Source organism: Solea senegalensis, linkage group LG21 (genome assembly GCF_019176455.1).
Source record: "Solea senegalensis isolate Sse05_10M linkage group LG21, IFAPA_SoseM_1, whole genome shotgun sequence".
In the NCBI taxonomy this organism is placed as follows: domain Eukaryota; kingdom Metazoa; phylum Chordata; class Actinopteri; order Pleuronectiformes; family Soleidae; genus Solea; species Solea senegalensis.
In genome coordinates this window covers 2,202,974-2,218,818 of record NC_058040.1, presented here as the reverse complement: position 1 = coordinate 2,218,818, position 15,845 = coordinate 2,202,974, and the positions used below count along the sequence as shown (strand labels likewise).

The window sequence follows — 15,845 nt, the reverse complement described above, 5'->3', positions numbered from 1 at the left end:
AATGGAAGCTAATTTAAATTCTTTACATCATTCTGGCAGAACGCCACAGGATTATCACAATCCCGAGGGCAGAGGGGAAGCAGAGGGTATATGCTAACAGACCATATGTACTGCGTATGTATGTCACAATGTAATCTGATACAGGCGAGCAAATTCAAGAGCAAGAAGCTGATCCATCACCTCACAGTTTGCACCGGTGTAGATGTGGCGAGTGACACGACTCGCGCTGCACTGACAGGATCCCCCCCCCCGATGAGATTTGTCTCCGCTTCTGATGAAAGCAAATGAACCACAGTGATATTCACATCTGAAGAAACACACTGCCATGCTTAATCAATTAGATGACGTGCGACGCCGCGCGCACAGACATTTTCCTCCCGATTTCACGAGACATATGCTGTGGTGTGAGCTCTCGTTGCGTACTTCCATTCTCATTCTGAATTGCTGGGAGAGCAACAGTGCAATAATGTTGACAGTGATCCTTTTAAAGGGCTACACAACAATTTAAAGTTAAAAAAAAAAATGCATGAGATTTGACAATTTGACAGCTGTTTTGTTTCTCTGCTTCATCTCATCAGTGCACACACACGCACACTCCTCATGAATACACCATCACAACCACCAACATGACTATTAAACATGTGTTTTACACGCGGTAGAAGCTCGCCTGCAGCAGCACATCAGCAAAACATTCATGCTGGTCCTGACAAATGAACGCCACACGTCACATTCATAACAACGGCCATGCAAAGAATGAGTCCACGGCTCAGACACATCTGCCACCTGCAGAAACTCTTCCTCTGCCTGCATTTACATCAACCTGGACTATACTGTCAGGCAGTTAGGCATCCATGTTGTCATCATCTAATCTACCTGTGTTTTCATTGTGACAGTAACAGTTCAAAGAGGGCAGATTTTTGAGGAGGACACAGTTCTGAGTGTTCTTTTTCTTTGACCCTGTGACTCAGTGACAAGTGACAGAAATCTGATGTTTACCTTAAAGAAGGAAGCACCTACATGCAGCTACACCAGCGATCCACTGAGCTGAGGTTTCTAGGGGCCGTCACAGATCCTGGTCCCACAGAGACTCCGAGCCGAGGCATCCTACCTCCCCCAATCCCCTGCTCTCCACTCCTGCCAGTGCCGTCTGCGGTCAGCCCATCCACACTGGCTCCACTGCTCCCCCCCCCAGACACGCACACACACTCCCCACCTCAGATTGGGAAAGGAGCCTCTCACTGTGAAATAAGAGAAGTAATCGATTCTCCCTCTTTCTCTCTCTTCCCCTCTTCTCCCTCATCCACCTCTCTTCTGTTTTCCCTTTTCTGCCCCCCCTCCACCTCTCACTGTCTCCACCTCACCAGGACCGAGGAAGCTCTGTTACCATGGAGAAGCACGAGGCTGAAGCCCGATTGGTGAGGTTTGTTGTGATGCAGCAAGCTGACGGAGCAGCCCACCACAGGATTGATTGCCTTTTCATTTCAGTGTACATCATTCTGTCAACACTCATCCAGGATCAGCTCTGCAATTCTTTTATGATTGTAAGTTTAGGAGAGTTTTACAGAAATACAGAAAAATTATTTGGCTGTAAGTATTATCATTTATTTTAAATCTTTTCAACAATTATCATATATTAACATCTGTTTTCAGAAAGCAGAATAGACGTGCATTTGATATGTTTTTTACGTTTTAATTTATGGTTAAACTGGAAAATATCAAGCTTCAAATACATTTCTGATAACATCTTACGAATCATTGCCCAATGTTATTTATTATTAATAATGTACAGTATACTGCATATACTGACCAACATATTTCTATTGTAAATGGTTTTCTCCCTAATTTTAATATTTGCAAATAAAAAACCTAAAAGGAGAGAAGAGACACATCATTAATAATTTGTGTTAGTGTTTTTTTTAAATTTGGTACAACTGTGGGGGTCGTTAAAATATAAAAACCAAGGGCATAGGTCAGGGTTCGAATTATAATCTGCGCCTGTGAGCTAGCTGTTCCCCTCCATTTCCAGTCTTCATGCTAAGCTAACCTAGAGTGTCTCTTGCTCTGTATTTTATTTGTAGACTGTAATTTATATATTTAAGTTGTAGTTTATATCTTATTGTCTTTTTGTTATTCTTTCACACAGTATTGCTTCTTCTTTTCTTTTTTTTTTGCTTTTTAATCTTTTTAATATCCTGAGCCTTTTTTTTTTAAGCTTCTTGTTTTTATGTTAATTTAGCACCATAAAACCACTTAAGAAAATTCCTTGTATGTCACTTACTTGGCAATAAAACAGCCTGTGAGTGTTTGTTTCTCAGAAATTCACGTTTAGCTCTGTGACTCAAACGTAAAAGTGATGTCTGAGAGGCATAAAGTGGAGCTTTTCCTCTGAATGAGACCTGATGTGCACTCGTGAACGTTTGATAAAAGTTTCTTTAATTACATCAAGCCGACGCGTGTCAGTGGGTTTGAGTTTAAAAATAACTCGGCAGCAGCCAGAGCCAGACATGTTGTTCAGGGGGATTTTAGAGCTAATGCTTCTTCTTTTTCTTCTTCTTTAAGGACATTTCCAAACAGCAGAATGTTTGGCTCAGAGAATGAACCTGAAGAGATTTACTACGAGGCAACACAGAAGGCACACCTACATTTTAACTTACTGCCATACCAGTGTACACAGGGTGAGGCTCAGAATGACAATGAGCTTCAAGATTTGTGCAGCAGCAGCTCTGCGGTTCATCGCTCTCCTCGCTCACAGCCTTTGCCTTTATCTGCGAGCAACAGAGATGTACCAGTGAAATGACTTGTTGATGGCTACTCCACCCATTCACACACACACACACACACACACACACACTATCTGAGCATCAGCAGAGCACACACTAACAGAATCAATCCCTGATCTCTAAACACCACAGTCCTGTGACACGTGAACATCTGTTTTGATTATGGCTGTTCATTTGGGACGGTATCAAACACATCTTTCCTCACCAGACACTCCTGTTTCTCATCCTGCACATAACAATCACAGGCCTGGGCTGCAGGTACCTGCTGTACACTGTTCTCCTGTGATGTTACTGATGCTATTCAAACGCCGGCAACTGTCTGTGTTAAATTAAGGTACGGATGTGTTTTCGATCTATTGAACGAGGTGTGGCCTTTCTGCATGGAGTTTGCATGTGGGGGTTTTTCACTTCACATGTTTGTCTCCCCCTTTTACTTCTACTTTTACTTTTACTTCCATTTTATCAAAGGTAAAAATATCCAAATCTATAGCAATTCTGTCATATTGTGTTAAAGTCTGGGGAAATGCTTACAAAACATATATAGACCCTATACTTAAACTTGGTACCTTGAACATATTCATCAGTTTTTAAACAAGCTCGACTTTAATTTAAATCTACAGATATTGTGTGTCTAAAAATGTTAGAAATATTATTAAGAGGTGTGAACAGAAGCCTTCCTGTCTATATACAAATACATTTCAATTAAAGGGAAGGAAATCATATAAATATATTTGAAGAGTATATAGATGCGTTTCAGTATTGGGAGTCAAACTCTGGATCGAGCTTCATGATGAGTTAAAATTGCGTAGCTCTCTATTCATTTTCAGAAATGCCTAAAAAGGCAATGCAAAAAAATTAAGAATTATCATTGAATTTAGGAACGTGTCAATTTAGGATTATTGTGTAATAAGAAAACCAAAAAATCATTCAATCCCAGACTGGGTCCAGATGAATGTATAAATGCTGTAGTGATCCCAACCACATTATCTGAGTGTGTTAGTCTAAAATTCAATTTAGTATAATAACAGTTGTGTTTAATAGTATTTTAAAAGTATACAATAATTACACTTTTTTCCCGAACATTATACCCAATTTACTGTTATATCAATATTTGACTTAAAGCTGCATTAAGCAGTATTGCTGGTGTAAATTTTTGAGTTTTAACGAGGTTGTTAAAATATTAACACCCTTCCCTCTTTATGACATAGATGTGAAATTATCTCTTATCTCTTCACGGCAGTGAAATCTTACTACTTTAGCTGGGTCAAAGTATTGTTCATCTCTTATAATATGGATTTTATGGTCTCTTTTATGTACACATTGCGTTGATGATGTATTATCCTTATTTGTGATATCCGTTAAAGTGTGAATATAAACAAGTCTGTTTATACAATACAAACAGATTTGTGCAATGAGCCTGAGGTGACACAACATCAGACACAACATGTTCCAGTTTAGTTTGTCTTCTCTGTTTTACACAGTCAGTGATGGACAGATGAATGAACCCAGCTACAGAGTCGACATAATGCAAACAGTCTAAAATAATAGAGGCAGAGGGGTTCTGCAGCAGAATTATTTCTCACTGTCTCTCTGCAGCTTTATTCATTTATTTATCTCACTTCCTGACTAAGTGATTGATCCACAGTCCTTTTCCTGAAGTTACTTTGTATTCTAGGTTGGGTTTTTTTTTTTTGTCGCATACGTCACATAATGATCATCAATCAGCTGACACCAAACACTCTCTTCCTCTCTATCCATGAACAGACATGGTGTGTGAGGCACTTACATGTGATTAGAAATAAAATAATATGTAAAGGTCAGTCCTCAATTGATTGCAATTAAGGCGCTCATGCTTACTTTTAGATTTTTACCTGAGCTCAAGTGTATTATTCACTTATACGGGCGACAGTGGATCAGCGGTAGAGTGAGTCGTCTTTTCAAACTGGATGGTTGTGGGTATTGAACGGGTGAACTGTAGTGTAAAGCAGCTTTGAGTGGTCATCAATACTAGAGAAGTGATGTATAAATACTGACTATTTCAATATTTAAAACATTATATAGCTATAACATTATATAGTAATGAACAATATTCACCACTATACTTGAATACATGATGTATTCACAATTATTTTCATCATCCTCTTGTTTTCATCCATGAAATGCATTAAATGTTGTAAAGCGCATCTTGTTTTGCAAACTCTAAAAATGACAATGTCCTGAGATTGTTGGGTTTTGTCAACAAAAACAAAAGATACTCGCTTTACTGTGATGGATGAGAAAAGAAACGGTACATGTTCACATCAAGTACTACACAGTATGCATCTGAGTACATTTAAATTAGCGTGATATTTTCCTGGCACTAGTGAGGCGTGTAATGAACGTGCCCTTGTCCCGGCTGACCTCGCCCATACCTTCTGGTTATGTTCAAGCTGACATGATTTTGGATGAATTATTTCAAGATCATAGCTGAGGTTCCTGCTCACTTACTGCCATATTTGATGATAATTATAATATTTAAAATGTACAATTGGCATTGCTGTAATTGTAGTTTTACTTACATGAGACTGGAATACTATGCAGCTGACAGCCAGTGTTTCTCAGGTGAGTTTTCAGAACCACAGACACGTGCCATCATCTCTGACCTGCAGTCCATCTCCCTATGAATGAGAAACAGCCGCGATGAGGTTCAAAGAGCAGCTGACGTCCTTCCTGCTGATGTCTTTCTAAATGAAGCATGTTCAGTAACATGAATGCAGAGCACAACAGCCTACAAGTGTGTGTTGTCCAAAATGCCACACTCATAATAACACACAGTATCGTGTGGCAAAACTAATTTCCTTCTTTGATCCAGTATGAGAAAAACAAGAGAGACAAATAGGACTTGTACAGAATGGAGGGAAATATTACAGCAAAGAGCACAATGAAATCTTTTGTATGAAATTGGCAAGAAGTTCCCTTGATGGATGCCAAACGTGGTTATCCACAGCAAAGTGATCATATGACACCGTCATAACATAATGTAAAAAAAGAAAAACAGGCGTGGGCAGCAAATGAGAGTGAACACGCGCCGTGACGTGGTGGCTGGGTGATGAGCTATTATTAGCACTCAGGGGCAGTGTTGGAGGGGAGGCGGGGGAGGGTGAGGGGGTAGGGTGCAGCGAGCGGCATGATGATGGTGATGGTGGTGGATAAGAGCAGGGGTTGGTCGTGATGCTTTGTAAATAGCTCTGCTTCCCCGCGTTCTGGTAAATGACGGCGATGCATCACTGTCTGAGGAGGGAGGGGAGCTCAGCTAATCACTGCTCACGCTCTTCATCTGGGCCTGCGCTCACGTCAGGCATCCATCATGGTGTTCGCATTCACTTACAAACACAGCTATAACTTTTCTATTAAAGCCTTAGACTGATCACTGCTGGCAACAGTTTTTGGCCAAGTCCCAATTCTCATATTCCCTGGCTTCCATTTTAAGCGACTTGCTCCCCGCGCAAAAGTCGTTAGACGCCATTACTAGTCAGCCACTACTAGAAAACAACAACAATGTCATCATTGGTCTGTTTGGTTGAAGGTCTATCCAACTGCATACAGAGGCATTTTGATTTATGTCCACTGGTCACACCTCGAAAGTGGGAGGTGACTACACCCTGATATGCTAGGATATCCCTTCAAGAACATTATCGTCATCATCATCATCACGAGGCAGCATCATAAAAGCAGTTTATTTTTAGTGACGGAAGTGACATCAACATCACATAATCTGAACTGTCCACTCATATGTGCAATTCTTTATCATTAATTTCCCTCTAAATGGGAACATCATTTAAAAATGTATATACTGTTCTAATGAATAACAACTGAAACTTGGCTATTCAATTTATTTGATTTATTTAATTTTTTTTTTACATACAATTATGGTTAGCATAGCTACACAACATGCTCACCAATACTAGCGCTCATGGTAGTAACATTAGTTTAATTGGATTATTTGTTAATCTGGGACATATCTCAAAGCTCATAGCATATCTCTAGTAGCCCTTACACTTCACAATACACCTTTACACTGAATTGGGACAACCTACACCAACACGTGAACACAAAACTGAAATTAAAGTGTAACTAAACCCCAAAATGACTTTTTTCCAGGTGTAAACCAATGTATTTGTGTATCTAATAATTCACAAATCTTCACAGTTTATTTTGTGATAAAAATGGGTGTATCTGCTGCCTCCCTGGTCAAACACCAGCTACTACATTCAAATGTTGCCATTGGCTTTCTTAGTCTGTTCTTGATTCAGTAGCACCCACTTTCATGACCCCCCCAATATAAACGCAGGAGATGTCACTTTGAAGTCTCTTTCTGAGGCTTGTCTCACTGAGGAACATTAACTTGATGTTTATTTGACATCATCAAACTTATAGGTAATAACAGGTAAACAGGTTTTCTATGGTGGTTAATGGGAAAATTGCTTATTGGTACTAGAAGTGCCCACTGTAAAAAATTGGCTGCAAGGCAGAGGGGGCGGTGCTCTATCCAGTTCTTATAATACGTCAATGTTTCATACACAAAAAGCACATTCTCACTGGTTTGTCCAGTCTGTGCAGTTGGCAGCACACAATGACAGCCTCCTTAAAGCAAGACCCTTGCCTTAAGTACATTTAAAAGGATTTAAGGATGTACTTTAATTAAATTACAATTAAATTGTATTTTTAACTAAAACGATTTTACACTTATGCAAATGTACATCGAGGTAATACGTTTAATTTCTGTCAATAAAGCCTCCTAAATGCAGTTGCTATTCCAGCCTTGTCAATTACACATCATACACAGAGCGATGGAAGTGGGGAAGGACAGAAAGAGGAGGAGTTCCTGTTAATAAGATACAGACAAGGGAACAGTAGGACAACAGAGGAAGACACTGTTGTTAATTGAGCTAAGAGATTTGAGGGCCCAGAGGTAAAGTAGGGGAAGTTCCACTCTTCAACCCTAATATCATTACAGTTTGGCCTGGCTCCTGGCCTCAGAGGTTGCCTAATACACTACCAAGCTGTGCCAGTGTGGGTTACACGGAGCCAGTTCCATCTACCTTCATTTGTCACACAGATTAAGCTTCTATTAAGATTAAAGATCAATTTCCTGATTACTCATTACTCAAATCATTAGGGTTAGAATAATATCTGACAGAGACAGAGTTGAGCTGAGAGGAAACGAATCGACGATGCACTAAAACATCTCGCAGATCTGTTTTTGCGAGGTCTGAGCTATTGGTTGGATTGCCATGGAATAAGGGCTGAACAATTTCTCATTTTCAAATGAAATTGCAATTTGAAAGAATGCAATTAGCAAATAGTCACACAGTGGAAATGCTGTGGATGTGATTGACAAAAAAAAAATGTAATTAAAATGATTGTTATTTTTAACATGCATGTAGGCCGTGCTCTAGATTAACGTGGAAAACAATCATATATCCTCAACCGGCCTCTAATCCGAGAAAGCAAATGTAAAGACTGTACTTTTAACTAACTTTGACACTCTGAGTGTCAAGTGAGCTGGCTGCTCCGCTTCATCCATACTCCTGAATGTATGTGTGTGTGAATATTTGATGAGGAAACAATGGCTCGCCGCAACTGAACAAAGCCCTGAGAATGTTAATTAGAGCAAGTGCACAAATGAAGCTCTGCAAACATGGCCAAACGTGACTGCTTTAGATTCTCAGAACAAACTTCCCCCCCCATCCCCCAACCACCAGCTTGGTCTCACATGTGGAAACGATAGTCCAAAATAGGTCCACACACACACCATAAGTAGCCGCCAAGGATAGTCATCCGAGCTGACACCCCGACTCCCCTGCTCGGCAGACCTTTCAGCTGATGAGGCGCTCAAACTAGACGTGTACGAGGTAGATGAAGCATCATTACCTTGCTTTTTGGTAGGAATGCGTCCTATTCCCTGATGCACGAGTATACCAGGGTCCGTGATACACAACGCGACACACAGTATACAGGGCCTTAACAGGTCCATATGACTCACTCTCAGTATTGTTTCTCAGTATTGCAGTGTTTAGATTTTGTTTAGATTTTACCCAGCAATATTCTCACAGTGCACACAGGAAGAGATTTATTTTATGTGAAGGTGAATGAAAAACCAGCTTGTTCTGCAGTTTGATGAGATAAATCTTACTTGTTTCAGCGCATGCATGCGCTGCCGCAGTATACACATACATAAAAACGCTTCCTTAGGTCAGGTCTGATAGTAGTGTTTGACAGGACCCTGTTTCCAGATACCTTTACTCTACCTTTACTTAACTTTTAGATTGTTTCGGTTCATGAAGACTATGTAGAGGCACCTTAATATCAACAACAAAACAAATATTGCCAAAAGTTACACACTGTAGCTTTAGCTACCAATACTACAATGTCAAAACATTCAACTATATAGTCCAAGTTCTGCAACTGTAGAAAAAGAAGCAGGTTTGTTCCAAATTTCCTGATCAATTTTCTCCTCCTAACCAGTGGCTAAGGCAGAAAAAATAGCTGCCTACATGACATTGTTGTGTTTTGCTGCTTCTATGTAATCACATTCATCCATGTTATAATTACTGGAGGTTCTCCACCACTGGAAAGCATTACTGCATATGAGAGACCCAGTGCACATGTGCATGCCAAGTGAGCTGAAGCACACAGATGAAGAAAGACAGACTTAGAGCTCCATGGTCTATTTGTGGAACACTGTTCTGCAATGACAGACAGAGGTGGTGGGTGTGGAGGGGGGAGGGGTGGTGACAGCGGAGGCGGACAGACAGAGAGCTTCATACAAGTGCGGTTCATTCACATCCAGCAAATACAGAGTGAGTCTCCACACGGCCCCGACTGTGATGCCATGATCAGTGGGCTGGAATCCCTCTGTTTACGCTGCTAAAAATAGATTCCACACACGGAGATGACGTGGCATCTCGTGACAAAGCCCCCGCCCCAACCTCCTCTCCCCCCTTCATCCAGACTGTAGCACTGAGCGACTCACGCCGTTATTGGCATGCAACCCACCACCACCTCTCCTCCAATCCTGGCAGTGGTTTGTTTGGAGAAGGGGAGGGGTGGGTCTGCCATGTGAGCAAAATATGAATTTTAAGGGGCGAGATAAAGAAAGAAAGGGAAAGAAGGACGGATGGTCAGAGAAGATGGGAGGGAGGGTGGAGGGGTGGCGCAAGGGAAGGAGGGGGAGGCAATCAATACTATGACTCATTCTTTCAGCAGTGGCTACTTCCTAACAGCATTCATTAAAGCAAACCTAATCATTTTGGCCCAACAATCAGATCCTGTCAAGCTCCATCTTCTTTCACTCCCCACCACACACATTAAAATCATGCACAATGAACCTGAAATGGGAGGAAATAGAACAGGATATACAAACAAACGAGGTTGTGACGATAGGGAAGCTGTGTGATATATCTGCTCCTGCAGCTGCTGAAATCCTCCGATAACACACTGACAGTCAAACAGATACCTCAACAAATATTACACAAGCGTCGTCCATTTTTTCCGTCCGAAAACTGCTTCTAGGAAATTAATCACAATGATTTCGGTGAAGTTCTGACTGTCACTAAAGCAGCACCATCTCCAAGAGCCACACTGCTGGCATGGCTACAGTTTATAATACGGGCGGGTCAAAATATCGATTTGGTGCAATACAATAATCAATACACCAGGGCAAATATAGATATTTTCATTTACAATTTAAGGTGCTCTAAATCAAACAGTACCTGCCAGGTTCACTCGCTGGGCATCACTACTTCATGTCTTCTTGCGGCGGTGCTGCTCAAACGAATGAGAGAGACTTGGGCCGGAGTTACCTGGCCGAAGAAGAGGGAGTTTACAGCGGAATAATGGAAGAGAAGGCTATGTTAAGAGATGCCCCATCCACATGCATTACATGGGTTTTATGCACTAAGCAGTTTATAGTCTCGATCTCTAATTCCAGGTCTTACTCAATGAAGCATGATGTCATTTGGGAAATTAAGTCATTCCATTTAGAGCCAAATAGACAATTAAGCACACATAACTTGGTTAAGGTTAGGGTTAGAGCAAGAAGTCAAGTAAAACATGCCACAAACAAGCCAATAGAGTCAACTTTCCACTAGCGCGTAGTAAATGGTATCTGGTACTTTTTTTAGTACCTGCTCTGGCGAGGTTCCAAGCGAGCTGAGGCGATACTATGTGTGGCATCGTCAGACTAATTGGTCAGAGTGCCGTCACAGGAAGAGTCATGAGCAAGACGTCTGACACAAGAATCAAGCCGAACAATGCCGAACTGTAGATCAGTTAAAAAGACTTGCCAATCCTAAAAACGTGGGTTCATCTCCAACAATTACCAGAGAAATGTTTAAAATATCAATATTTAACAGAGGAGTCTGGTGTATTTAGCGACAGCACTGCTGATTGCGATCGCGACCGGCAAGCAGCTTCACTAACCCTGCCGCTGTACTTCAGTTCAGTGACTGTGTCAGATGGAGTATGTGCTCCGGTCATGGAGGAAGTACTGAACAAATCTTTTTACTTAATTGATTCTAATGATTCAGTTACACTGAAAACAACTGCTTTACAAGTCACTAGTCACTCATGTGTGTGTGTCGCGTGTAAAACGAAGTCACGACAGTTTCATGCAGCTGTGCAGTGATGACTCCGCCCATGTTGAGGAGGTACTATATTGTGAAGGAAACACAACCTAAACCACGCCGTGCCGAGGCGAGGCGAGTCGAGTTGAGGGAAAAGGGGATTTAGGCACAAGAATGCAGTTTCCAGACGTGGTACTGTCCACATACCTGCGACCATATGTGGTGAGGGGCCGCAAGAGGGGAAAAAAAGCTGCCAAAGTGCTTGGGGAAGCGACAGACAAAGCCTCTTATTGGCTGTGGCACAAGAGAGGATATTAGCTGGAAGCCTGGAGGAGAGGGGTCGTGACTTTGCCACAAACGCTGACCCAGCAACTGAAGAGTGTTGTAGTGTGGATCAAAACAGTCCTCTGGACACCACCTGATGACCTCACCTCCAGGTCAAGGCTACATACAGTACATGTGAAGTTGATGTAATAATCACTGATGTAATGAACCCAGTAACATCTAATAGGATGGCACCAGCTGTCTCTATTCACTTCACAGGCTCTTCAACCTTAACTATCACCTCCATCAAGTAACTACTGATTTGTACTTTTGAATCTGAGATGACAGACATTCTAACTACAGACAACTAAAGAAATGGCTGGTGGAATGGCAGCGAAGGAACTGCCACTGGCACTGATATCGAAATAAAATCCAATATCAACACTAATGCAATCCTTTCAGCTCAACAAATAGAAGCTATAGAAGCATGTTTGTTTGTGTCTGGTGATGACAAACCACTGCAATACAGCCTCACAGAGCTGTTACAATGGCTTAATGCTGTCTGTGTACAGCACAGAGACTGTGGGATAATAGTGATTATTTAAAGCACGGAGGGCACACACAGGCTGATAAATGCTTCCTAGGTTTCACTTGTGCTTCCTAGAAAGTTTAGGTTCCATTGCATCCGTCTAAATCAGTCAGAGGCTGCCAGTGAGGATCAAACACACAAGAGCTCCATTAGTGTTTTCACCTTCACCTTCTGTCTCAGAATAGACATTGTTAGCACTAAGCACACAACATATGTCATAAGGACAGGGGGGGATTTTTACACAGTGGGCTGAGTACACAAGCCAAATGTATGTATATAAAGCTTTACTTTCAAGCTGCCTCTGTTTGGTCTTCATCAACTGAAATGATGTTGCAATATGTGTACGCTGCTTTCTTCATCTGAAAATTGTCTCGCTCAGGCTATACTTTCAGAGCTGAGCACAAGAAGTATTATGTCTGAATATATTACAGAAGATCATCTCCAGCACATTAAAACCATTGGCAAGAATATTAATATTATTTTTTTGTGTTTTGCCTTCATTTTTGAAAAGTATCAACAAGTATTGAAATTCATATTGGTATCAGTATCGAAACAAGTATCGCCACACAAGTTAGTGCTTCACTTTAAACATGACGGTGCAAATTAAAATTAGGCCAAAAAATAGGTGTGACATTGGTAGGGCGTAAATAACAAAGCTGTTATTATTATTATTATATACTATATATTATGTTGTGTTACATTTCTATCAATAATAGTCAGGCAAGTCCTAGGTGGTGGGAGAGCCCACATCAAATTTAGCTTAGCGGCTGGAGTTCTACAATGACTCCTGATAAAAAAGACACTGGCAAATGAAAACAACTGCTGTGTCTCACATCCGATACCTCCCTCACTGTAGCACAAACGTTGAATTCAGCTCAGTGTAAGTACATAAATTCAAGTATTAAGTGATTACCGAGTATCCCTTCAGTGTTGTAGGAGGAGATGGAGCCAATCCCAGCTGACATTGGTTGAGAGGCAGGTAACATCTTGGATTTCTCCAATTAACCAAACCCCAATTTGCATATCTTTGGATAGTAGGAGGAAGCTGGAGTAAACAGCAATAACTCATAGAACAAAAGGGCATCGGTGATTCTCAGTTCTAAAGACAAAATTCTAATTGGAAACAAAGCTAAATTTGGTTTGAATGTAAAATCATTGCCCTATAATGAGCCTATCTTATCTAATTAGAAATTAGGTCTTCCTCCATGTTCCTTTACAATGTTTCTACAGTAGTAGGGCTGTCACTTTTTATTTGAAATTCAATATAATTTCTATTATCTTGGAGATGCAATTCATTCAAACACATTTTGGGTCATTACACATTAATTTAAACGTGATTTTTGGGGAAAGTGACAGTCCTATACTGTAGTCCTGAATGGACAAAACCCAACACTGGCTCTAGAGAGGGCATTTCACATTTCTGTGTACCAGAAGACCACTGCAATTCAAACAGGGAATTTCACAGCTACATACTATAACCCTGTTTCAACCAGGCGCAAGTAGTCTGGTATGTCACGTCAGTATTTGTGTTCAACGGTGCTTCATGTGTTACTAACTTCTTCATTTAAGTTATTGGTGCGTCAGTGTCACATTGTGTCACTGTGTGTATGTAGAGACACAGCTATTGACAATCAGCCTACATACACAGCAGTGGAAACACAAGCCAGATCAATGTTAACCATTCCCAACTGTACCATGGTAAACTGAACTGCACAAACACAGATTATTACATTACACCAAGGTCATTTAGGTGGAAGTAGGTCAGCAATGGATCAAGTTACCTTTGGACTCCGAAATCCAAAGATTCACTGTCATTTTGGGCTGTCACATTGATTACTTGCACATTTGTTCTATGGGTTATACCAGAAATGATATAGCTATATAGTAGTTGTAATTGAATTGAATAGAATAGACTTGAACTGGGGCTGCACAGCCGAATAGTGGCTAGCACCAGTTTGCATGTTGTCTCCGTGTTTGTGTGGGATTTCTCCATGCAGAGGTTAATTGGCACACTCTAAATTGACCATAGGTGTGAATGAGCGAGAGAATCAATGGTTGGTCTCTATTATGTTGGCCCTGCGATGGATTGGCAAACCTGTCAAGGGTGTGACCCCTCCTTTCATCCCGTGTCAGCTGGGATTGGATTCAACGGCCTGCAACCCTCGATTGTAGGATAAAATGAAAGACAATGAATGGATTTAACAGAATATGAACTACAACAGTTTCTGCATTTGTCCACGATCTAATTTGAAGACTTTATAAGGTGTACTGTGGAGTTGCTGACAAATGGGAGCAATCTAAGTCAATATTTTACCAAGAGACTATCTGTATATGGGGGTATAAATAAATCAAGTAAGTGATGGCTGGTCACAAAGAATGCAATACAACATTGAACCAATAATGGCCTGAAAATAAACATGAATGTGACCTTTCTTAATTCAACCGTCTGAGCATATTTTTGTGCGGAGACCGATAAGATACAACTATGGTTTATTATATGCATTATAAACCACAGAAAGTGAAGACATTTTGGGAAAAGAACAGACATTTTAGCTGGTCCTTGCAACTCTAAAGGACATTTTCCAGAATTAAAACCTGGGATTAGTGTTAGGGTAAAGGCTAGAATGCATGATGTCTATGAATGTTCTCAATATGAATGCTGTAAAAGCTTGTGTGTGAGAGAGATCTTGTATTTGTTACCTCTTGAATTTCTCAGGATCAATAGTCCGGTGGAGACCAAAACCTGGTCCAACAGTGGCAGACACTGATTAAGTTTAGGGCTAAGATTTGAATTGTGGTTAAGGTTCAGCATTAACTGGGTATAGTCAAGTTTAGGGATAACACTTTGATCAGGCTGTCCGTCCAAATGAATTATCAAAGTCAATGTAGAGTCCTTTAATGTACAGCTGCGTGAATTTCTGTGTGTGTGTGTGCTCCCATAGTCAGCTGATTTGTTATGATAAATGATAAACACCATGTGACCACTGTCCTTTCCCATTCACATTCCCAGCAACACTGTTAGCAATGATCGATATTAATATTGTATTGATCACCCGTGTCATCAGCGTGAATGTGTGTGTTTATGGGCAGTGATATATATATACATACACACACACACACCGTGTCAGCAGTCACTCATCACCATCAGAGACGCACCTGCTATGAACGTGTCCGCAGTTCCTCAGCTGGATGTCTGCCCACGGTGAAGCCCAGTGGACGGTGAGCTGGCCGTGTGTGTCCACGGCGGTATGTACGTCCTGTAGTGCCCGAACACAACACTCACTCCCCCGGTGAGTATCCGCTGTCAGCACCGCTGCAGGCGGACGGACGTCACCGTGGATCTGTGGATCCTACACATGGATGTTCTGACCGTGGTTTCAGCGCCAGTGTTCCCAGCTGATGATGAAGATTAAACCAGGTTCGCGGTTACATCAGAACACATGCAGGACGTGCCTTCTACTGGACAACAAAAGGAGAAAGGCGCCCCCTATTGGCGCACTTGCAGGGGCTAAAACAAACTGTGATGAACAGTGGTGGATCAGTGGTGGAGGAATGACTCTTACCTTTAGAGACTGGCCCAGAGGTACAGAAGGATCCGGCACCTAA

At 41.3% G+C, this 15,845-nt stretch overlaps 1 protein-coding gene across 3 annotated transcripts in view; it reads right to left on the bottom strand.

The window, feature by feature from the left end:
- The window catches only part of LOC122758095 (membrane-associated phosphatidylinositol transfer protein 2), a 53,038-nt gene extending 37,359 nt beyond the window's left edge, over positions 1-15,679 (bottom strand). For 2 of the 3 annotated variants that reach the window (XM_044011978.1, XM_044011979.1), the window contains exons 1-2: positions 15,396-15,679; positions 5,339-5,437 (exon numbers count right to left, since the gene is read on the bottom strand). The gene's annotated coding sequence lies outside the window, so the exon portion shown is untranslated. Of the gene's footprint in view, positions 1-2,642; positions 2,766-5,338; positions 5,438-15,395 lie in introns of all 3 variants that reach the window. The other variant, XM_044011976.1, reaches the window with a different exon arrangement.
- Between the last annotated feature and the right edge of the window lie 166 nt (positions 15,680-15,845).